Raw genomic sequence first — 24467 nt, 5'->3', positions numbered from 1 at the left:
CGGAGGAGACCCACTCTGTGGGACCTAACTGGTCGCTGGGATTCGTGCAGCAGAAGGCGGTCCCTGAGATAAATTTGTATGCCGTCCCTCTCTGTAGACTTCCGGTTTGTCCGTTGTGGGATTTTTTATTTTTTATTTTTGCCTCCGGGGCTTCAGGGAAGCATCCCTCGGGGAGTCCTGGGGGGGGGAAAGCATTTTGAAATGCCTTGATATTTCCCTGACGTTTCCCTGTAGATGGACCACGAGGTCTTTTTCTGCTGTCAGTCTTCTATGTTTCTATAATTAAGTCAGTTCTACCCAATACTGTAAAGACCCAGGCCCTGGCCTGACCTAAGCACCCAGACCCACTCTACAGACCCCTAATTGTTTGCTTTACGGCAACATGGTGCACCACAGTCGCTGCGCTAGAGTGTTTGCGTGGTTTCTGCGCTCGGCCCTTCTGGGTAGGAGGTCGGGGTCCGCTCCAGTGCGTGGATGAAAGAGCTCACCCTGTCTGCCGGGACTCCTACGGTTCCTGCTTTCCTCATAATTCATCAGGCAGGAACCAGAGAAGTCCCGGCAGACGCGGTGAGCTCTTTCATCCTCGCACTGGAGCGGACCCCGACCTCCACGGACCGGTCACAGATAGCAGACGGGCCGGTCACAGACAGCACGCCACCCCTTGCCCAAGTCTGATCTGAAGGGAGGGTTGGTTCCTTTTCTCCTTGCTCCAAACTGACTTTGTGGACACAACAGCTGGAAATGCAATGGTATTACTCATAATGAGATTTAGATTAGATTTAGATTTATTGGATTTATATGCCGCCCCTCTCCGCAGACTCGGGGCGGCTCACAACAATGACAAAACAGTACATAGTGACAAATCCAATACCCACCAATCCAATTACAATTTTAAGCTAAAAATTCTTAAAAACAACCCCAGAATATATAAAAAACAAGCACACAATCAATCAAACACCAGAACAACATGGGCAAGGGGGAGATGTTTCAGTTCCCCCATGCCTGACGGCAGAGGTGGGTTTTAAGGAGTTTGCGAAAGGCAAGGAGGTTGGGGGCAATCCTAATCTCAGGGAGGAGCTGGTTCCAGAGGGTCGGAGCCGCCACAGAGAAGGCTCTTCCCCTGGGTCCCGCCAGACGACATTGTTTAGTCGACGGGACCCGGCGAAGGCCAACTCTGTGGGACCGAACCGGTCGTTGGGATTCGTGCGAACTCTTCTACTTTCGTCTCCTCGGCGTCTTAAGGAAGGAAGTGCCAGCCAAACCTGAATTATTACATCACGCTTAAGAGACCTAAATAAAGACCGGGTTTGACACTCCGACAAGCTTAGACATGACCCTCCTGGTGCTGAGCCAAGGATGAGCTAAACCAGGATGCCACCGCATTGGCGCCTTGAAGGTAAACAACCCTTTGGCCCAGAATCCAATTCTTAACGAAGCACCTCAACAAACCTTCTCAAGAAGAATCCTTCAAACAACAGAAGGGACAATGCTCGCTGGGACTTCTGTGGGATTTAAGTGCAGGATGTTAAGCATGGAGCTCTAGTCTTTCCTGATTAATATTTTGGGGGTGGGTGGTGGGTGGGCTGAGTCAACCTTCAGCCGGTGAGAATCAAACCGCTGACAGCGGGCAGTGTGTTTGCTGACCAAATAAAATAACCCCAAGTTTTAAGAGGAGAACGAAAGGAAACCAAGTGTCAGTGGAACACGAAACACCAGCTTCCCCTTGTTTATTCAAAGAAATGAGTGTCTTGCAAAAAGTGTCAATTTTTTGAGGAAAAGCCTACATGAAATACAAAGCGAGACTTATTGTTTGTTATTCTCTGCTTAGTTTGCCTTTAGAGTATCTCAGCGCGATTTGGATAAAAATGTATCTTAATTCAGGAGTGCAGTACTGTACTTTTTTCCCCCCCCTATGGAGGCTGAGATTTTATTTTGGAGGACTGTGCCAAAATTAAAAAAAGGAAACCCAGAACAGAAGGTCAAAAGCTGTATTGAATTTAATTTGGCTTTCCTTTCAATTAAAAGATGTCAATTTCAGCGTGCGTCTACACCCATAATTAAACTTTTAATATGATTATTCTACAATAGCGTATTGTGCGTTTTCTTTTTGGCACACTCCAACATCACAAGCTGCTAACTATTTTTGGATGTGCTTCCGAGACCTTGACTGTATCTGCATTTATAAAATTTGGAATTCTGAATTATTACAGCACTGTGCTTGTCCCTCTTAATATCAGAAACAGAACCCAAAGAATGGAATAGAATTAGAATAGAATTTTATTGGCTGTGTGATTGGATACACAAGGAATTTGTCTTGGTGCATAAATTTGTCTTGGTGTACATTAATATTAATATTAATAAATAAATAAATTAATTAATATTGCTTCTTCATTGCTTATTTGATCCCTATGACAATCATTAAGTGTTCTACCACATGATTCTTGACAAATGTACATTTTATTTATGTACATTGAGAGCATATGCACCAAGACAAATTCCTTGTGTGTCCAATCACACTTGGCCAATAAAAATTCTATTCTATTCTATTCTATTCTATAAAAGATAAATTTGTCAAGAATCATAAGGTACAACACTTAAGGATGGTCCGGGTACAAATAAGCAATCCAATCCTATTGGGAACCAGTCAATGTGAATTGTAAAGATATAAACCACACAGTCATACAGTCATTTGTGGGAGTTGATGGGAACAATGAGAAGATTAATAGTAGTGCAGCCTTAGTGAATAGTTTGACAGTGTTGAGGGAATTATTTATTTAGCAGAGTGAGGACGTTAGGGGAAAAATGACACACGCACATTGGAGCTGAGCTAGGGCAATAGCTGATATGGCTCCGAGTGCCACCTGTGCCATAGGTTTGCCATCATTGCTTTAGGGTCTCCTGCTTGAGCAGGGGGTAGGTCTACAAGATCTCCAAGGTACCCTCTAGCTCAGTGATTTTCAACCTTTTTTGAGCTGCGGCACATTTTTTACATATACAAAATCATGGGGCACATTGAGTGGGGGGGAGTGGGGGGGCTAAAAAAAGTTTGGACAGAACAAATTATCTCTCTCTCTTCCTCCCTTTCGCTCTATTTCTTTCCCACTTTCTCTCTTTTCCTTCCTTCGCCTCTCTGTCCATCCCTCTTTCTTTCTCTCTTCCTCCCTTCCTCTCTTTTTTGCTCTCTTTCTATCTCTCCCTCCTTCCCTGCCTCTCTCTCTTGCTTTCTTTCTCTCTCTTTCTCTCTCTCTTTCTTTCTCTCTCTCTCTTGCTTTCTTTCTCTCTCTCGTTTTCTCTCTCTCTCTTGCTTTCTCTCTCTTTCTCTCTTGCTTTCTCTCTCTCTCTTTCTCTCTCTCTCTTTCTCTCTCTCTCTTTCTCTCTCTCTCTTTCTCTCTCTTGCTTTTTCTCACTCTCTCTTTCTTTCTCTCTTTCTCTCTCTCTTGCTTTCTTTCTCTCTCTTTCTCTCTCTTGCTGAGCTTCGCGGCACACCTGACCATGTCTCGCGGCACACTAGAGTGCCACGGCACACTGGTGTAAAAACACTGCTCTAGCTCTCTTATTCTATTATGCTGTCAAATACATTTTCTTCCAGTCACTTTTACTTAAGTAACCTTAAGTCCACTCACCTTAAGCCGACTTTATTGCCTTGTTATAGATTATGAAATCTATTAGCCACAGCCGCATTCGTAGCTGTGATTACTGTGTCCACCGAGTTAAGCTTTGCACACACAAATTCCTTAAGGAGAAACCCTGAGTGACAAACACATTCTTCCAGAGGAAGAATTAAGCAAGCATTTACTTCTCGCCTATGGAGATTTCCCCAGACATTGAAGAGGGCTTAATCTCAACGTTTTTGAATCGGCTTATACCCCTCGGCATTCCTTATTGACTTTGATGGAGGCCTTGCCCTTACTAATGGCCATTAGCAAAAATACAATAGTTTCCTCTGGAAAGGATCGATAAATGGCGACACAAATTGAAACCTGACCCTTGATTTAAGGACTTTTCTTCAGTTCCCAAGAACATGACCACGCATTGTCCAAGGTCAGATGAAACTAAGAGACAGAACATTCACATATATTTTTATTTGGTTGAGATTAATCTACATTTTCTAAAGATGTCTTGGACTATAATTCCAATAATTCCCAACCAGCATAGCCACACGTATTGGATTATGGAAGCTGGACATATCTAAAGAAGGTCAGGTGCTTTAGACTTTTGACTGAACTTCTTCGGAGGGGTTTCCCCTCAAGCTCCATAATCCACCAGCCAATATTTTTTGGAGATGTTGGCTGAAATTATGGGAACAAGACACAATATAATATACAGTGGTAACTCTACTTAAGAACACCTCTGTTTAAGAACTTTTCAAGATTTTTTTTGCCTCTTCTTAAGAACCATTTTCTAGTTAAGAACCCGAGTCCGGAAAAATTTCCCAGGAAATTTGAGAGTGGCACGAAGGCCCGGCCAGTTTCCTACCGTTCCTCCTTTAATCCTGGCCACCACGGGCTTTTCTGGGCTGCCGGAGGAGCCTTTCGGTGGCACTTAAAGAGGCTTTGGCAGTCCAGAGCAAACGAAGCGTTTCCCTTTCTCTGGACTCTTGGAGAGGGAATGAACCTCTGCCAGCGCCCAGAGAAAAGAAACAGTCCCTTCGCTCTGGGCAGCGACGGTCCTCCTCTTTGTCTTCCTCCTCCTCCCCCCACCCAAATTCGGAGCTTTTATTTCTTTCCTAATGGGTTTGCACACATTATTTGCTTTTACATTGATTCCTATGGGAAAAATTGCTTCTACTTACAAACTATTCTACTTAAGAACCTGGTCACAGAACAAATTAAGTTCTAAGCATATATACACCAGTAACCAACATTACCAGATAAAGCAGCAGAAGGGACTCAACACAACAAAGCTCAGCACAACAGAACACAACTGCAGGATGTAACAAATGGAATGTAACAGAGAGCAACATATCTATCTCCCTTATATGGATAAATTGCAGTCTAGCTCTTAAAGTGATACCACTATTTTCTCCTAACATACAATGCTGGTTTATCTTCATATATTGGAAACCCAACCAATACAGTATGTGGTACTGATACTGTATTGGTTGGGTTTCCAATACTGTACAGTAAGACCTCACCTATCGCTGGTGTTACGTTCCAGACCCGGCCGCGATAGGTGAAATCCGCGATGTGGAATTTATCGACTGATAGTACTTATTTAAGTATTTATATTGTAATTGTTTGGTAAGTTTTCATTGTTTTAAGTGTTTATAAACCCTTCCCACACTCTTACAAAATACATATCACAGTAGTACATATATAATACAGTATAACTTAAAATTAATAAAAATAATAAAAAACAATAAAGCAACAACATTCTCTTTCTCTCTCATACGTATACGTAATCTCTCTCTCTCTCATATATCCTAAGAAATATTTCTTGAAAACCCGCAATGAAGTGAAGCCGCGGTAGGTGAAGCGCGATATAGCGAGGGACTACTGTATATGAAAATAAACCAGCATTGGTTTATTTGTTGCTTATGTTGTTTATATGTTGCTTATTTAAAGCAACATGAGAAAATATTATTTTACTGACAGAGTAGTAGATCCTTGGAACAAACCTCCAGCAGACGTGGTAGATAAATCCACAGTAACTGAATTTAAACATTCCTGGGATAAACATATATCCATCCTAAGATCAAATACAGACAATAGTATAAGGGCAGACTAGATGGACCATGAGGTCTTTTTCTGCCATCAGACTTCTATGTTTCTATGATACTGGTAAGTTCCAAATCTGGGCAAGATCTTAAAAACTCCCAACTCTACGTGGAGTTTATCAGAGTTTCTCTTCTCCATTCTGCTGTTTTCAAAGAGTTGAATGAACTCTGGTGAACCTCAACCCAATGTGAGGATTCGCCAGTGTTGAATACGACTTCACGGATGGGGTGTGTACAGAGAAGATACCAAGGGAAAAAACAAAAAAAAACCCCAACAGATTTCTCTCCCCCCCCCAATCGACAACTTCATAACAGCCCAGTCCCTTCGTTTTCGGGTACTGTAGACTATTCATTCTGCAAACATAACGGGACGGTTCTTTCAAAACTCAAGCCATGGCTGAAATTTTTCCGCCTGCTACTGAATGGTACCACCTCGAGATTAACGCAGGATGAGGTCACTGGGATCTGTGCCACGGTTTTTGTGAGATTGTTGTGAGCAAAGAACTGTAGAAATCGGAGGGAGAAATTTATATCTAAAATGTATCATTTATCTGTTAAAAATCGATAGGCTTGTGCCTATCGGTCGTCGGAGAGCTGGTGACGAAGGGAGCGCGAGGCTCTGCCCACCCAACCATACGCTTTCTCTGTGGTGGCCCCGGCCCTCTGGAACCAACTCCTCCCAGAGATTAGAATTGCCCCCACCCTCCTTGCCTTTCGTAAGCTGCTTAAAACCCACCTCTGCCGCCAGGCATGGGGGAACTGAGATACTCTTCCCCCCTAGGCCTCTACAATTTTATGCATGGTATGTCTGTACGTATGTTTAGTTTTATAATAAGGGTTTTTAACTGTTTTAGTATTGGATTATTATTATATGCTGTTTTATTGCTGTTGTTAGCCGCCCCGAGTCTGCGGAGAGGGGCGGCATACAAATCCAATGAATAAATAAATAAATTTGGGTTGTTTTACCTTCCCTGCACAGCTTTTCCAGAGAGCACCAAGTGGTACCTCTACCTATGAATGCCTCTACGTACGAACTTTTATAGATAAGAACTGGGTGAGATTTTGTTGCCTCTTCTCAAGAACTTACCAACCCGAGCCTCCGAAACTGTGACCAGGAAAGGCAGGGAGAAGCCTCCATGGGGCCTCTCTAGGAATCTCCTGGGAGGAAACAGGGCTAGAAAAGGCGGGAAGAAGCCTCCATGGGGCCTCTCTAGGAATCTCCTGGGATGAAACAGGGCCAGAAAAGGCAGGGAGAAGCCTTCCTGGGGCCTCTCTAGGAATCTCCTGGGAGGAAATAGGGCCAGAAAAGGCAGGGAGAAGCCTCTGTGGGGCTTCTCTAGGAATCTCCTGGGAGGAAATAGGGCCAGAAAAGGCAGGGAGAAGCCTTCCTGGGGCCTCTCTAGGAATCTCCTGGGAGGAAATAGGGCCAGAAAAGGCAGGGAGAAGCCTCTGTGGGGCTTCTCTAGGAATCTCCTGGGAGGAAATAGGGCCAGAAAAGGCAGGGAGAAGCCTTCCTGGGGCCTCTCTAGGAATCTCCTGGGAGGAAACTGGGCCTCCACCCTCCCTGTGGTTTCCTCAATCGCACACATTATTTGCTTTTACACTGATTCCCATGGGAAAAATTGCTTCTTCTTATTATTATTTTTATTATTATTTATTAGATTTGTATGCCGCCCCTCTCCGTAGACTCGGGGCGGCTCACAACCATAACAAGAACAATGTAAGAACAAATCTAATAATTTAAAAAACACTAAAAAACCCATTATTAAAAGCAAACATACACACAAACATACCATGTATAAACTGTATAGGCCCGGGGGAGATGTCTCAGTTCCCCCATGCCTGACGGCAGAGATGGGTCTTAAGAACTTTACGAAAGGCAAGGAGGGTGGGGGCAGTTCTAATCTCTGGGGGGAGCTGGTTCCAAAGGGTCGGGGCCGCCACAGAGAAGGCTCTTCTCCTGGGTCCCGCCAAACAACATTGTTTAGTCGACGGGACCCGGAGAAGGCCCACTCTGTGGGACTTAACCGGTCGCTGGGATTCGTGCGGCAGAAGGCGGTCCCGGAGGTATTCTGGTCCGATGCCATGAAGGGCTTTAAAGGTCATAACCAACACTTTGAATTGTGACCGGAAACTGATCTCTTCTTACAAACTTTTCTACTTAAGAACATGGTCCCGGAACGAATTCGTAAGTAGAGGCACCACTGTAATAGTATGGGTTTAGGTTTAGGTTTATTGGATTTATATGCCGCCCCTCTCCGCAAACTCGGGCCGGCTCACGACAATAATAAAAAACAGTACAGTACACAATACCAAATCCAATGCCCACCCATCCAGTTCCAATTTAAATTAATAATCTCATAAAAAACAGTATACATAAAAAACAGGCACACAGTCAATCAATCAACAAAACAACATGGGCAAGGGGGAGGTGTTTTAGTTCCCCCATGCCTGACGGCAAAGGTGGGTCTTAACCATACTCTGGTTTTCTCCTGAAAAAAAAAATCCACTGTGCGCAGATGGGGGGGTGGGTAGGATTATACAAGAGCTGTCTTTGCAAAACAGGATGCAGACTTCTCTTGGGACGGAAGCGTCCGTCTTTCCTTTCTCAGGAACACCTCTTCCTATACCTGCGTGGCTGCAGCTAGGCAACGGGAGGAGGGTTGGCATGGGTTCCCAACTGGCCATGGAAACGTAGCTCGAGAAGCTGCAGAATGGAGAGCCAGCGAGAGCCATTCGCCCATCGCTTCGAGCAATTGCTTCTCCAGCTTTTAGTTGAGTGAAACCTGCTGAGAAATTGATGGAGGGTCTTTTTGTGTAGCTCTCCTGAGTTCCTGGGGTGAAAAAAACAAAACCGGTAGCTGGTGGCATACTTCTATTGTTGGGTTCCTTTAGGAAGGACCACCAAAAGTCCAACCGGATTTCTTTTTATTTTAGTACAGGTTTTACTGCATGGAAAGGCATCTTACTTACATATAAGCATCACCATCACAAGTCTGGGCATCTTATCAAACCGCATTAACATACAGTGGTACCTCTACTTAAGAACTTAATTCGTTCCGTGACCAGGTTCTTAAGTAGAAAAGTTTGTAAGTAGGAGCAATTTTCCCCCTAGGAATCGATGTAAAAGCAAATACAGTAATACCTCATGATACGAACTTAATTGGTGCAAGGAGGAGGTTCGTAAGACGAAAGCTTCCGCGTTCGGCTTCGGGAGACAGCTGCGAAGCGGCGCGGGTGTTTTAAAAGGTCGCAGCCGGCCTGGGGGGCTTCCCAGCAACCTCCCGAACCCGGGGTTCAGCAAAATTTTGCCTCTTCTTACGAACTTTGTTCGAGTTACGAACCGGCGTTCGGGAGGCTTCTGGGAAGCCCCGCCGCCCGGCTGTCACCTTTTAAAACAGCCGCGCGGCTTCCCAGCAGTCTCCGAACGCCGGTTCGTAACTCGAAAAAAGTTCGTAAGAAGAGGCAAAATTTTTCTGAACCCCGGGTTCGTATCACGAGTTGTTCGTAAGACGAGGGGTTCGTATCTTGAGGTACCACTGTAATGCGTGCAAACCCATTAGGAAAGAAATAAAAGCTCGGAATTTGGGTGGGAGGAGGAAGATGGAGAGGAGGACAGTTGCTGCCCAGAGCGAAGGGAGTGTTTCTTTTCTCTGGCCACTGGCAGAGGTTCATTCCCTCTCCAAGCGCTTAGAGAAAGGGAAACACTTCGTTTGCTCTGGACTGCCAAAGCCTCTTTAAGCGCCACCGAAAGGCTCCTCTGGCAGCCCAGAAAAGCCCGAGATGGTCGGAATTAAAGGGGAAATGGCAAGAAACTGGCCGGGCCTTCGTGTTGCTCTCAAATTTCCCGGGAAATTTTTCCAGGCTCAGGTTCTTAAGTAGAAAATGGTTCTTAAGAAGAGGCAAAAAAATCTTGAACACCTGGTTCTTATCTAGAAAAATTATTAAGTAGAGGCGTTCTAAAGTAGAGGTATCACTGTATATGTTTCCCCCCCCCATCATTTTTTAAAAGTTCAAGAAAAAATACAAGTCTGGGATATTAGATTAACTATTTATATTAATTGGATTAGATATATTATTGTATATTGTTTTTTATTGTTGTGTTGTGAGCCGCCCCGAGTCCACGGAGAGGGACGGCATGCATTATTAGGAATTGAAATAGTTTGTGACCAGGATGCGAGGGGTCAGTAAATATTTTCACCGCCCTCTTTTTGACTCGTGCAGTATCCAGGTCCTCAATGGAAGGCTGGTTGGCAGCAATTGTTCTTTTCTGAAGTTCTGATTCTCTTCTGAAGTCTGTGTCACTCTTGTTGGGTTGCAGAATTGAACCAGGCTGTTATAGAGTTTCACCATCACTCCGCAGTCTGCATTGGCTGCCGATCAATTTCCGGTCACAATTCAAAGTGTTGGTTATGACCTTTAAAGCCCTTCATGGCACTGGACCAGAATATCTCCGAGACCGCCTTCTGCCGCACGAATCCCAGCGACCGATTAGGTCTCACAGAGTGGGCCTTCTCCGGGTCCCGTCAACTAAACAATGTCGGTTGGCGGGCCCCAGGGGAAGAGCCTTCTCTGTGGCGGCCCCGACTCTCTGGAACCAACTCCCCCCAGAGATTAGAACTACCCCTACTCTCCCTGCCTTCCGTAAACTCCTTAAAACCCACCTTTGCCGTCAGGCATGGGGGAACTAAAACACCTCCCCCGGGCATGTACAATTTATGCATGGTATGTTTGTGTGTGTATGTGTTAGTATATTGGGGTTCTTTTTAAATTTTTAAATATTTAAATTTATTTGGATTTGTTACGATCTGTTGTGTCTTGCTGTGAGCCGCCCCGAGTCTGCGGAGAGGGGCGGCATACAAATCTAAATAATAAATAAATAAAATAAATAGAGGTGCAGATGAAGGACTCAGTGATTCCTCTGTAGAACTGGATCAGCAGCTCTTTGGGCAGTTTGAGCTTCCTGAGTTGGTGCAGAAATGACATTTTTGTTGTGCTTCTTTTGATGTTAGATGTCCATTTTTGATCTTTTTAGATCCATTTTAGATTTATATGGAAAAGCTAAATATGCCTTCTTTACTTCTCATTCATGCCACAAATAGACCATTGCTCATGGAGGAAAAAGCTAGTGGCCTTCATGACATTGGGTCAAAAAGCCAAAGCAATTCTTAGTCACCAACTTCTTCATTCTGCTGTACTGCATCCAAACCCTACCGGAGGAACAAGAGGAAAAAAACTGTGATCTTTGCAACTTCAGGGTTGTCTCACCCAGGGACTTTCCTCCAGAGAAGAAATATCTTGCTTGCACCTCTATAAGTGTTGGGTTTGGTTCTGCAACCTAACAAGACCGACACAGACTTCAGAGGAGAATCAGAACTGCAGAAAAAACAATTGCTGCCAACCTGCCTTCCATTGAGGACCTGTATTCTGCACGAGTCAAAAAGAGGGCTGTGGAAATATTTACTGACCCCTCGCATCTTGGACATAAACTGTTTCAATTCCTACCCTCAAAACGCCACTACAGAGCACCGCACACCAAGACAACTAGACACAAGAACAGTTTTTTCCCGAACGCCATCACTCTGCTAAACAAATAATTCCCTCAACACTGCCAAATTCTACACTAAGGCTGCATTACTATTAGTCTTCTCACCATTCCTATCACCCATCTCCTCCCACTTATGGCTGTATGACTGTAACTTGTTGCTTGTATTCTTAAGTCTGAAGTAGTGCAGGGCTTCCTGTCTATGCAGGGGGTTGGACTAGAAGACCTTCAAGGTCCCTTCCAACTCATTATTATTATTATTATTATTATTATTATTATTATTATTATTATTATTATTATTTAATTATATTGTTTCCTCATTGCTTATTTGACCCCTATGACAATCATTAAGTGTTGTACCTCATGAATCTGGACAAATGTATATTTTCTTTTATGTACACTGAGAGCATCTGCACCAAAGACCAATTCCTTTATTTATTTATTAGATTTGTATGCCGCCCCTCTCCATAGACTTCCAAGTGTCACACACTTCAATCACACTTGGCCAAGAAAGAATTCTATTAAAAGAGAAGTCCTAGTGTCTACGTAAAATGACCAAAACTCGTGGAATCTGAGTAAAGTGGTACCTTGTGATACAAACCCCTCGTGATACGAACCCGGGGTTCGGAAATTTTTTGCCTCTTCTTACAAACTTTTTTCGGCTTATGAACCCACCGCAGATCGCAAAATGGCGCTCCGCTGGCTGCCGCCGCCCGGCTGTCACCTTTTAAAACAGCCAGGGGGCTTCTCGGCGTTATCCCGAACCCGAACTTTTTGGGTTCGGGAGGCCGCTGAGAAGCGCCACCACCCGGCTGTCACCTTCGGGTTTGGGTTCCAGAGGCCGCCGAGAAGTGCCTGGCTGTTTCAGAAGGTTACAGCCGGGCGTCGCCGCTCGGCGTCGCGCTGTTTTTGCAATCGGCGGCAGCGTTTTCGGCTGATCTGGAAGCTGGAAAGGAGGTGGGGAATCCCAATAGGGAATTCCATGGGCGGAGCTTTGACGTCATAAAGACGTCCGACCACAACAACTTCCATTTTGACATTTCTTTTCACTTTTGCTTTTGGGACATGTCTTACGAGAAGGACTTCCAAGAAACAGTTGCCTAAACCTTTGTAACAGAAGACGGTCCAGCGGGTGATCTATAATTAATCTCTTTAATCAAATTAAAAGAGTTAATTTGAAATATAAAATTCAAAGTGACGTTTATTTTTACTCTCATAAACTGACCGCGCTTTTTTTCCCCCTTCAATGGAAGGAAAGCTAAAACCATCCACACCACTGTGTCAAAGTTTGTTAACTACCATTGATCTACTGGAACATTATGCTATTTAGTAATGCTCTTGGCTGATCTTATCGCAGCCAAGCTCGCTGTGAGCACAGCACGAGGGCGCTTCGCGGTCAACGTTCTGCAGATCTTTTGAGACAAAAGATGTAGCCATGAAGATATCACGCACCGCTCGGCATGTCATAAAGGTGGTACCTCTACTTACGAACTTAATTCGTTCCGTGACCAGGTTTAAGTAGAAAAGTTTGTAAGAAGAAGCAATTTTCCCCATAGGAATCAATGTAAAGGTAAATAATGCGTGCGACTGGGGAAACCACAGGGAGGGTGAAGGCCGTGTTTCCTCCCAGGAGATTCCTATAGAGGCCCCACAGAGGCTTCTCTCTGCCTTTTCCGATTACAGTTTGGGAGGCTCGGGTTTGTAAGTGGAAGATGGTTCTTGAGAAGAGGCAAAAAAATCTTGAACACCCGGTTCTTATCTAGAAAAGTTGGTAAGTAGAGGCATTTGTAGGTAGAGGTACCACTGTACTGTGTAGAGCAGTGGTCCCCAAACTATGGCCCGCGGGCCACATGCAGCCCACTGAGGCTATTTATCTGGCCCCCGGGTCTTTTCCAAGGCCGCACTGGAAAAGCAGTGAGAATGTCCCCCTCAATCTCATCTCACCCGAGGTAAAGTAAGGCTTGCTGAAAGCCGACCTGGACACAACACACACACATACACGCACACACCCTCCTCCTCCTCCTCTTTGAGTTACTAGCTCCCATTTTCTGAATGGGGATTGAATGGGAGTCCGGGGTCGGAGGGTGGAGTCTTGTCGGGTGAGTCCTCTGTGGGGAGAGAAGGGGGAGGGTGAAAGAGGGAGAAGAGAGAGAGAGAAGTGGAGAGAAAGAAAGAAAAAGGAAAGAGAAGGGAAAAAGCGAGGGAAAGAGAAGTGGAGAGCAAGGAAGGAAGGAGGGAGGGGAGGGAGGAAGGGGGAGAAAGAGGGAGAGAGAAAGGGAGGGAGGGAGAAAGAGAGATGGCAAGAGAGAGTGAGAAAGAGACAGAGAGAGCAAGAGACAGAAAAAAAGCAAGAGAGAGAGAGCAAGAAAGCAAGAGAGAGAGAGAGAGAAAGAAATAAGGTATGTGCAGTGTGCATAGGAATCTGTTCATAGGTTTTTTTATAGTCCGGCCCTCCAATAGTCTGAGGGACAGTGAACTGGCCCCCTGTGTAAAAAGTTTGGGGACTCCTGGTGTAGAGAAATAAACAGCCCGTGGATCTAAACAGGCTGCAGTGAACCAACGGCTCAACGTCTTCCCGATTTCGCCTCCTAGAACCAGGAAACAATTCTGCCTGCCGGAAATAACTCTTAACTGCAGTGGAAGGAAAGGATTTGACAACCTAGGGGAAAAAATCCAGATAGTGATGCTTCCAGCAGGATGCAAAGCAAGCATATTTTTGAGAATTCGCAACTGGCGGAAAGTCACAGGGAGCAGCCGAAAAATCTTTTCCAGGATGTTGCAAACTCTCGACTAGTTTTTAAGTCTTCACTATGCTATACAAGGTTAAAAACCTGCACCGAGTAGGATCTATCTATCTATCTATCTATCTATCTATCTATCTATCTATCTATCTATCTATCTATCTATCTATCTATCTATCTATCTATCTGATTTGTATGCCGCCCCTCTCCAAAGACTCGGGGCGGCTAACAACAATAAAAAAGACAATGTAAACAAATCTAATATTAAAAATAATCTTTAAAAACTGCAATTTAAAAAACCAATCATACATACAAGCATACCATGTATAAATTCTATAAGCTTAGGGGGAAGGGAAAAATTTCAATTCCCCCATGCCTGACAACAGAGGCGGGTTTTAAGGAGCATGCGAAAGGCAAGGAGGGTGGGGGCAACTCTGATATCTGGGGGGAGCTGGTTCCAGAGGGTTGGGGCCGCCACAGAGAAGGCTCTTCTCCTGGGTCCCAGTAAACGACATTGTTTAGTCGACGGGACCCGGAGAAGGCCAACTCTGTGGGACCTAACCGGTCGCTGGGATTCGTGCGGCAGAAGGCGGTCCCGGAGATATTCTGGTCCGATGCCATGAAGGGCTTTATAGGTCATAACCAACACTTTGAATTGTGACTGGAAATTGATTGGCAACCAATGCAGACTGCGGAGTGTTGGTGTAACATGGGCATACCTTGGGAAGCCCATGATTGCTCTCGCAGCTGCATTCTGCACGATCTGAAGTTTCCGAACACTTTTCAAAGGTAGCCCCATGTAGAGAGCATTACAGTAGTCGAACCTCGAGGTGATGAGGGCATGAGTGACTGTGAGCAGTGACTCCCGGTCCAAATAGGGCCGCAACTGGTGCACCAGGCGAACCTGGGCAAACGCCCCCCTCGCCACAGCTGAAAGATGTTTCTCTAATGTGAGCTGTGGATCGAGAAGGATGCCCAAGTCTATCCAAAGGAGACGTGCACAACCACACTGTCTCCCCTCAATCATTGGATTCTCTATAGCAGTGATGGTGAACCTATGGCATGGGTGCCACAAGTGGCACACGGAGCCATATCTGCTGGTAGGTGAACTGTTGCCCTAGCTCAGCTCCAACATACATGTGTGTGCTGGCCACTGATTTTCGGCTCGTATAAGGGCTCTGGGGGGGGGCGGTTTTGGCTTCCAGAGAGCCTCCGGGGGGACGTGGGAGGGCGTTTTCATTTATTTGACTTCGACCGCCCAATCCTGAAGGACTCAGTTTTTACCCTCCCCGGCTCCAGGGAAGCCTTTGGAGTCTGGAGAGGGCGAAACACGAACCTTCTGGGCTTATCAAAAGTTGGGCGGAAGCAAAACTATCAGCGAAAATTGCCAAAATCTCTTTCTTGTGGGCGTCCTTATGTGAGATTTTGCTGGTTGCACATGCGCAAAAGCCAAATCTCACGCCAATGGGGGTGCAATGGTAGCGCCGAAGACGAGCCACCTTTCGCTGGTGCAAACAAGGTTTTTATCCTAATCTAAAATCCTGATCTCTCTCCGCCATGCTGGCTGGGGAATTCTGGGAGCTGTAGTCCACAGCTGTTAAAAAGGGAAAAGACTGAACACATTATTATCTTAGGATGGATCGATGTTTATCCCAGGCATGTTTAAATTCAGTTAGTGTGGATTTACCAACCATGTCTGCTGGGAGTTTGTTCCAAGGATCTACTACTCTTTCAGTCAAATAATATTTTCTCACATTACTTCTAATCTTTCCCCCAACTAACCTCAGATTGTGCCCCCTAGTTCTTGTTTTCACTTTCCTATTAAAAACACTTCCCTCTTGAAACTTATTTAACCCTTTAACATATTTAAATGTTTTGATCATGTCCCCCCTTTGCCTTCTTTTCTCCAGACTATACAGATGGAGTTCATGAAGTCTTTCCTAATAAGTTTTATGCTTAAGACCTTCCACCATTTTTGTAGCCCGTCTTTGGACCCCTTCAATTTTATCCATATCTCTTTGTAGGTGAGGTCTCCAGAACTGGACACAATATTCCAAATGGGGTCTCACCAGCGCTCTATACAGCGAGATCACAGTCTCCCTCTTCCTGCTTGTTATACCTCTAGCTATGCAGCCAAGCATTCTACTTGCTTTCCCTACTGCCTGACTGCACTGATTGCATTATTATTTAGATTTGTATGCTGCCCCTCTCTGAAGACTCGGGATGGCTGACAGCATATAATATAAAACAGTAAATACAAAGACAAATCTAATAATTAAAAACGACATAAACCCGGTATATTAAAAATCAATCAAACAAATTCAAATCACAGTCATTCATTACATTTATTGGCCGGGGGGCCAAGATCTAATTGCCCCAAGACTGGTGACATAAATGAGTCTTAAGACTCTTGTGAAAGGCGTGGAGGGTGAGGACAGTGAGAATCTCTTGGGGGGGGGGAAGCTGATTCCAGAGGGCCGGGGCCCCCACAGAGAAGGCTCTGCCCCTTGGCCCCACCAAACGACATTGTCTGGTTGACGGGAACCTGGAGAAGGCCAGGTTGCTGGGATTCATAGCCCTGGGATTCATAGCCCTTAACCTAACCCTTCCCAAATTTTTCCATGCTGGCTGGGGGATTCTGGGAGCTGACGTCCACAGGTCTTAAAAGTGGACAAGGTTGGAGATCCCCTGCTTTAATAAGAGTTTAAGCTGAACAACTTTCCATGTGTTTTCACTTGGAGCAAGCCACCCAAGGGATGAGTGAGCAGCCTTCCCCACCATGTCAAAATTTCCAACTTGCCTGTTTACAGAAAATGGAGAGAGAGAGAGAGAGAGAGAGAGAGAGAGAGAGAGAGAGAGATATGGAGGCAGAGAAGAGAGACAGAGACCGAGAGAGAGAGAGAGAGAAATTGCTCTCATGCATTTGGCTTGAATTAGAGGCCGTTTCCTCGCTGGAACAAATGTGCAAGCTGCAATAATAAACCGCTGTTGAGCATGGCTGAACATCAGACGGGAGGGGGGGGGGACAACCCGAAACAGCAGCTACAGATGTTTTCAACCATACCAAGCACAGGCCAACTCCAAAACAGCCTATCTACAGCAAGCAAACCTGGAACGCACAAGTCAACGGCTGAGAGATGGGTCATTCTTTGTCAAGTGGACCAGGTGTCCACTTGACTGATTTTTGCAGCCTTATATGAAAAGAAACCATCACAAAAACAACATATATGATAGAGAGAGAAAAAGTTCTTTCTAATGAAATAAAAATGAAGATGATTGAAGGTGAGAGAACAGAGAGCTCTGCTTTTCATCAGCTTCAATACCCTTAATTAGAAAGAGCACTGGGTTTTTTTGTATCATGTATGTTGCTTTTCTGATGGTTTCTTTTCAAATAAGGCTTCAATTTCACCTGGTCCAGTTGACAAAGAATGACCCAGATGTGACATATACAGTGGTACCTCTACCTAAGAATGCCTCTACTTACGAACTGTTCTAGATAAGAACCGGGTGTTCAAGATTTTTTTGCCTCTTCTCAGGAATCATTTTCCACTTACAAACTCGAGCCTCCGAAACTGTAACTGGAAAAGGCGGGGAGAAGCCTCCGTGGGGCCTCTCTAGGAATCTCCTGGGAGGAAACAGGGCCGGAAAAGGCGGGGAGAAGCCTCCGTGGGGCCTCTTTAGGAATCTCCTGGGAGGAAACAGGGCCGGAAAGGCAGGGGGAAGCCTCTGTGGGGCCTCTCTAGGAGTCTCCTGGGAGGAAACAGGGCCAGAAAATGCAGGGAGAAGCTTCCATGGGGCCTCTCTAGGAATCTCCTGGGAGGAAGCAGGGCCGGAAAAGGCAGGGGGAAGCCTCTGTGGGGCCTCTCTAGGAATCTCCTGTGAGGAAACAGGGCTGGAAAAGGTGGGGAGAAGCTTCTGTGGGACCTCTCTAGGAATCTCCTGGGAGGAAACAGGGCCTCCACCCTCCCTGTGGTTTCCCCAATCGCACGCATTATTTGCTTTTAAATGGATTCCTAGGGGAATAATTATTTCTTCTTACAAACTTTACACCATCTCTCTCTTACAAAGACACCATCTCACGCTCTTTATCATCAGCATCATCTCTATAACAACAGCAACAACAACAACAGATTCTGAGCTGCAGAGAATATAATTTGGTCCGACAGGGAAATATCAGCCCAAGTTGAACGTTTGACCTTGCAAATTCAGTTTTAAAAATAAATCCATGGAAATACAAAGAGCAAAGGAGTATAGAAAGAAGTGTTTGCTTCCTGCTCCAAAGGCCACCTTGCTCTTCTATTTAAAAATAAATAAGAACCTCTGTGCCAAAGACCTGGCAGAGGCAAGTCTGAGGTTGTTTTGGAATTTGTGAGTGTGTTTGTGCGCCCAGTGCTTGGCAATAACCAACGTGCAACCAGTCCACAACAAAAGCAACATTTGATTAGGAGAGGGGGGGTATAGAGAGAGGAAGAGAGAGGGGGAGAGAGAGAATCAGAGAGGGGGAATGAGAGAGGAAAGGAGGGAGAGAGAAAAGGAAGGGAGAGAAAAGGAGGGAGGGGGAGAGAGAGGGCGAGAAAGGAAGGGAGAGAGAGAGGGGAAGTGAGAGAGGCAGGGAGAGGGGGGAGAGAGAGGGAGGGAGAGAGGAAGGGAAAGAAAAGGAAGGAGGGGGAGAGAGAGGGTGAGAAAGGAAGGGAGAGAGAGAGGGGAAGTGAGAGAGGCAGGGAGAGGGGGGAGAGAGAGGGAGGGAGAGAGGAAGGGAAAGAAAAGGAAGGAGGGGGAGAGAGAGGGTGAGAAAGGAAGGGAGAGAGAAAAGGAAGGGAGAGAAAAGGAGGGAGGGGGAGAGAGAGGGCGAGAAAGGAAGGGAGAGAGAGAGGGGAAGTGAGAGAGGCAGGGAGAGGGGGGAGAGAGAGGGAGGGAGAGAGGAAGGGAAAGAAAAGGAAGGAGGGGGAGAGAGAGAGGCAGGGAGAGGGTGAGAAAGAGGGAGAGAGGGGAAAGAGAGGGGAAGTGAGAGTGGAAGGGAGGGAGAGAGAGAGGAAGGGAGAGAAAAGGAAGGAGGGGGAGAGACAGGGCGAGAAAGAGGGCGAGAGGGGAAGGGAGAGGGAGAGAAAGGGAAGGGAGAGCAGAAGGGAGGGAGAGAGAAGGAGGAGGAGGGAGAGAGGCAGGGAGAGGGAGAAAGAGAGGAAGGGAGAGGGGGGAGAAAGATAGGGAGGGGGGAGGGAGAGAGGGGAAAGGAGGGAGAGGGGAAGAGTGAGGGGGAGGGAGGGGGAGAGAGGCAGGGAGAGGGGGAGAAAGAGGGAGACAAAGAGGAAGGGAGAGAGGGGGGAGAAAGATAGAGATAGGGAAAGAGGGGGGAGTGAGACAGAGGAAGAGAGGGAGGGAAAGAGAAGGAAGGAGAAGAGAGAAAGAAAAGGGAGGGAGAGAGAGAGAGGGAGAGAAGGAAGGAGGGAGAGAGAGAGAGAAAGGGAGGGGAAGAGAGTGGAGGAGGGAGCGGGCAGTCCCTGTGTGTGAAGGGCAAACTACCCTGCAAATTAAGGCTAAGAACAATAGCCCAGAGCAAAAACACCCTCTGAGGTTATATCAATGTAATCAATTGCTATTATTTAATGGGTGAGAGAGTAGAGAAAGCAGAGAGGGAGGGAAGGAGGAAGGAGACAGAAGGGAAACGAAGGAAAAAAAGGGAAGGATGGAAAGAATGAAGGAGAGGAGGAGGAGGAAGGGGGGGATCACATAGCATTTCAGGTTTACTCTCCCGGTCAACGCAAAAACACAGAAGGAAAGAAATATTTTATTCTATTCTATTCTGTCTATTCTATTCTGTTCTGTTCTATTCTTCTGTTCCATTCCATTCTTTCTCCTATTCTATTCTATTCTATTCTATTCTATGGAGTGAGGCGGCATACAAATCTAATAACTAACTAACTAACTAACTAACTAACTAACAACAACAATATTCTATTCCATTTATTCAATTTCTAGGCCGCCCTTCTGAAACTCAGGGCGGTTTACGACATAATAATACAAAACAATAAGAGAAATCGAAGTTAATTAAAACAGCTAAAAACACCCTAAAGAATTAAACATTATCAATACATTCGCATACAACTCAATCGCATTTCCAATTCTGGTGCCTCACTTGTCTCTGTGGGTGGGGGCGGATTTAAGTCATTCTTTGCTGTTGGCTTCCTCGAAAGTTTCATGACGGGGGATCTTGTTTACTTTGATTTTTTTAGTCTGATGTTAAAACCTTGGAATCAATCGATGCTGATCTGGGTGCTGGAGGCCCTTGGGTTTTTCTGTTCCTTTTTGGGCTGGGGGTGAAAATTTCCTTTTGCATAGTCTTTCGATCTTGTTAACGTCTATGTGTCCATCGATGGGTGATTTGTCAGGGCCTCTAGAAATTCCGATGATTTGGGACTTGGCTGTTGTGACATTAAAGAATTTTTACCGTGATTCTGACTATAGCCAGGGCTCCCAACCCTTTCTGTAGCCATCACCCCTAGATACATTTATTATTTGAATTTATTATTTGAATTTATTGTTGGTACCCTTTCTGTATCCATCACCCCTAGATACATTTATTATTTGAATTTATTATTTGAATTTATTGTTGGTACCCTTTCTGTATCCATCACCCCTAGATACATTTATTATTTGAATTTATTATTTAATATTTGAATTTATTGTTGGTACCCTTTCTGTAGCCATCACCCCTAGATACATTTATTATTTGAATTCATTATTTATTATTTGAATTTATTGTTTTTACCCTTTCTGTAGCCATCTTTTTTCTTTTATAACGTTCAGGAGGGAAGTGTTTTTAATAGGAAAGTGAACACAAGAACAAGGGGGCACAACCTGAAGTTAGTTGGGGGAAAGATCAAAAGCAACGTGAGAAAATATTGTTTTACTGAAAGAGTAGCAGATCCTTGGAACAAACTTCCAGCAGGCGTGGTTGGTAAATCATGCCTGGGATAAACATATACTGTATCCATCCTAAGATAAAATACAGAAAATAGTATAAGGGCAGACTAGATGGATCATGAGGTCTTTTTCTGCCATCAGTCTTCTATGTTTCAGTTCTGGAGACCTCACCTACAAAAAGATATTGACAAAATTGAACGGGTCCAAAGACGGGCTACAAGAATGGTGGAAGGTCTTAAGCATAAAATGTATCAGGAAAGACTTCATGAACTCAATCTGTATAGTCTGGAGGACAGAAGGAAAGTGGGGACACGATCGAAACATTTAAATATGTTAAAGGGTTAAATAAGGTTCAGGAGGGAAGTATTTCTAATAGGACACAAGAACAAGGGGGCACAATCTGAGGTTAATTGGGGGAAAGATCAAAAGCAACGTGAGAAAATATTATTTGACTGAAAGAGTAGTAGATGCTTGGAACAAACTTCCAGCAGACGTAGTTGGTCAATCCACAGGAACTGAATTGAAACATGCCTGGCATAAACATAGATCCATCCTAAGATAAAATACAGGAAATAGTATAAGGGCAGACTAGATGGACCAGGAGGTCTTTTTCTGCCGTCAGTCTTCTATGTTTCTATGTATCTATTCCACTTCCCGCGCATGCGCAGAAGTTGATTCTCGCACGGATGTCAGGGTCGCAGAGCGCGCACTTTGATTTTCCCAACCGGGATTGCGTACCGGCCCCTCTGTGAAGCAGGTGAGTATCCATCTCGCAACTCTTTGAAGTTGTCCCTCCAAGTGGAGAAGATTGTAGATTTTATAAAAACGGATCCTTTGCTCTATTCACCTAAAAGAATCGCCTTGGCTTTGGTTTCAACCCACTGTCATTCTTAATTCCTGCTCTGGCAATTTATTTATTTGTTTCTTATTCATTCATTAATTTGACTTCTATGCTGCCCAATCCCGAAAGACTCAAGGTAGCTTACAACAATATAAAATATAAAACTATACCTACTTGGAATTATTAGACAAAAAGGACCTAAGGAAGATCTTATATTTAATAATACATATAATCACAGCTGCCAGACTTGCTTACTTACTTACTTACTTACTTACTTATTGGATTTGTATGCCGCCCCTCTCCAGAGACTTGGGGCGGCTAACAGCGACAATAAAACAGTGTATAATAGTAATTTGGTATTGATGATTAAAAATCTATTAATATAAAAACCAAACATACATACATACATACATACCATGCATAGAATTGTAAAGGCCTAGGGGGAAAGAGGATCTCAATTCCCCCATGCCTGGCGGCAGACATGGAAATTAAACAATGTCCCCTCAACATTAAACTTAATAAACAAAATTTATGATTATTATTATTATTGAGAAAGTTTATAAATGCGCTGAAATGGATGAAATGACAAATGCAATCAAAGAAACCAAAGAAATATGGAAAAAAATGGTACGAATGGATCCACAATAAAAATTAAATATATCAATATAAAGTATAAGTGTTCATTTAAGAAAGTTAAATATACTAATATCATAGACTTTATTAACTTATGGAAATGTATATAGTTTGCTTAAGGCACAGAGATATGATTTGTAATTTTAATATGCAAAATGAAACTGTGTTGGATCTGTAATAACAATTATATGAATTATCTTCTTTTTAACAATAAAAGTTTTTTTAAAAAATTTTAAAACCCAAAATTTACAAAATTGCAAAAATGAACAAGATGACATTGGACATACAAGAAAGAGACAACACTGAATTCTACCAAACCCGGAACAGGTGGTGTGATTGTGTTAATCCCAAAAAATATTTAAAAGTTTAAATATCTATAATACAGTTTATGATTTAGGTAATATGATTGAAATGAATAAAGATTAAGATATAGATCACAATATGTAACATAGCAATGTAAAACTAGTAGGCTGATAAAATAGAAAAAGAAAAAAGCTGTAGCAATAAACCCAATTGGTTGGTTGGCAAATGTGTAAATTACTGAGTGTTTAAGATTTGATATATAACTGTAATTACGATTATATCTATATGTCTGTATAAGTTGTGTTTTGTTTTTGTTCTTGTCTTTGTCTGTTTTATGGTATTTGTGTATTTTTCTTAAAGTAAATAATTAATAAAGTGTGTGTATATATACATATACATATGTCAATATACCAGGGTGATTCGACACAAAATGTAACCCTTCCCTGGTACAGAGCTGAAGGGATTGGATACTGTAGCCTAGAGGATAATTCTCTGCCTTACAAGGCAAAGGTTGCAGGTTCAAGCCCCAGTGGGTATGGCTAGCTGATGAGGCCAAAATAAGGCCGAAATAGATCTATCCTAGTCTCCCTTAATTTTCAAATTCAGCTTAAACATGTGACATATATATATATATATATATATATATATGTAGATTGTTCTGAGTTCGGGTTTTGCCCCGTGTAATAATTTGAGTGTGTATGCGACGTTTCGGTGAAATCACATTCACCATCATCAGGCTGAAGTTTCAAGCTTCGTGCTGTTGTAAATATTTCCATATTTACAACAGCACGAAGCTTGAAACGTCAGCCTGATGATGGTGAATGTGATTTCACCGAAACGTCGCATAGACACTCAAATTATTACACGGGGCAAAACCCGAACTCAGAACAATCTACATCCATATACCCGTGAAAATCTACAAAATATATATACATACATACATACAGTATATATATATGCGCTGAATTTTTTAAATTAAGGGAGACTAGGATAGCGCTATTTCAACCTTATTCTGGCCTCATCAGCTAGCCATACCCTTACTGGGATTTGATCCTGGGGCCTCTGCCTTGTAAGGCAGAGAACTAACCTCTAGGCCAGATCTGATCCCTTCAGCTTTGTACCAGGGAGGGGCTATATGTTTTTTCTGTTGGATCACCCTGGTATATTGAAGGAACGTATGCATACATACATACAAAACCCGAATATATATATGTCACATGTTTTTTTTGCTGAATTTGAAAATTAAGGGAGACTAGGATAGATCTATTTCGGCCTTATTTTGGCCTCATCAGGTAGCCATACCCACTGGGACTTGAACCTGCAACCTTTGCCTTGTAAATATATATATAACATATAAAACAATAAAAAGAAGTCCAATATAAAACTAAGTAATAAAACCATTAATTAAGAACCCTAATTAAACACAGTAAACTAACCCCACATGCTTACTAAACTTTCATACAATTTGGCTGGTTGGTTGTGGTTGGTTCATGCCCACCGCCCAGGCCTGTTGGAAAAGCCAGGTCATCATGGCCAGTAGGGTGGGAGCAGTACAGACATCAGGGGGGAGTTGGTTCCATAGAGCCAGGGTATCCACAGAGAAGGCCCTGCCCCGCGGCCCCGTCAACCTGCATTGCTTGACTGACGGGACCTGGAGGAGGCCAACTCTGTATGCTCTTATATGTCTCTGGGAGGCATGGGGGAACTAAGATACACTCTCCCCCTAGGCCTTCACAATTTTAAGTATGGTATGTTTGTATGTATGAT

The 24467-nt window shown here is 44.1% G+C and overlaps 3 protein-coding genes across 3 annotated transcripts in view; all 3 read right to left on the bottom strand.

The window, feature by feature from the left end:
• Window positions 1–24467, bottom strand: part of ST6GALNAC4 (ST6 N-acetylgalactosaminide alpha-2,6-sialyltransferase 4) — a 683294-nt gene that overhangs the window by 85146 nt on the left and 573681 nt on the right. The window lies entirely within an intron of this gene.
• The window catches only part of ST6GALNAC6 (ST6 N-acetylgalactosaminide alpha-2,6-sialyltransferase 6), a 490277-nt gene that overhangs the window by 107237 nt on the left and 358573 nt on the right, over window positions 1–24467 (bottom strand). The window lies entirely within an intron of this gene.
• Window positions 1–24467, bottom strand: part of EEIG1 (estrogen-induced osteoclastogenesis regulator 1) — a 60073-nt gene that overhangs the window by 34939 nt on the left and 667 nt on the right. The gene's annotated exons all lie outside the window — the stretch shown is intronic.

The sequence above is a fragment of the Erythrolamprus reginae genome, chromosome 8 (genome assembly GCF_031021105.1).
Source record: "Erythrolamprus reginae isolate rEryReg1 chromosome 8, rEryReg1.hap1, whole genome shotgun sequence".
In the NCBI taxonomy this organism is placed as follows: Eukaryota; Metazoa; Chordata; class Lepidosauria; order Squamata; family Dipsadidae; genus Erythrolamprus; species Erythrolamprus reginae.
This window is presented reverse-complemented; position numbering and strand designations above follow the sequence as displayed.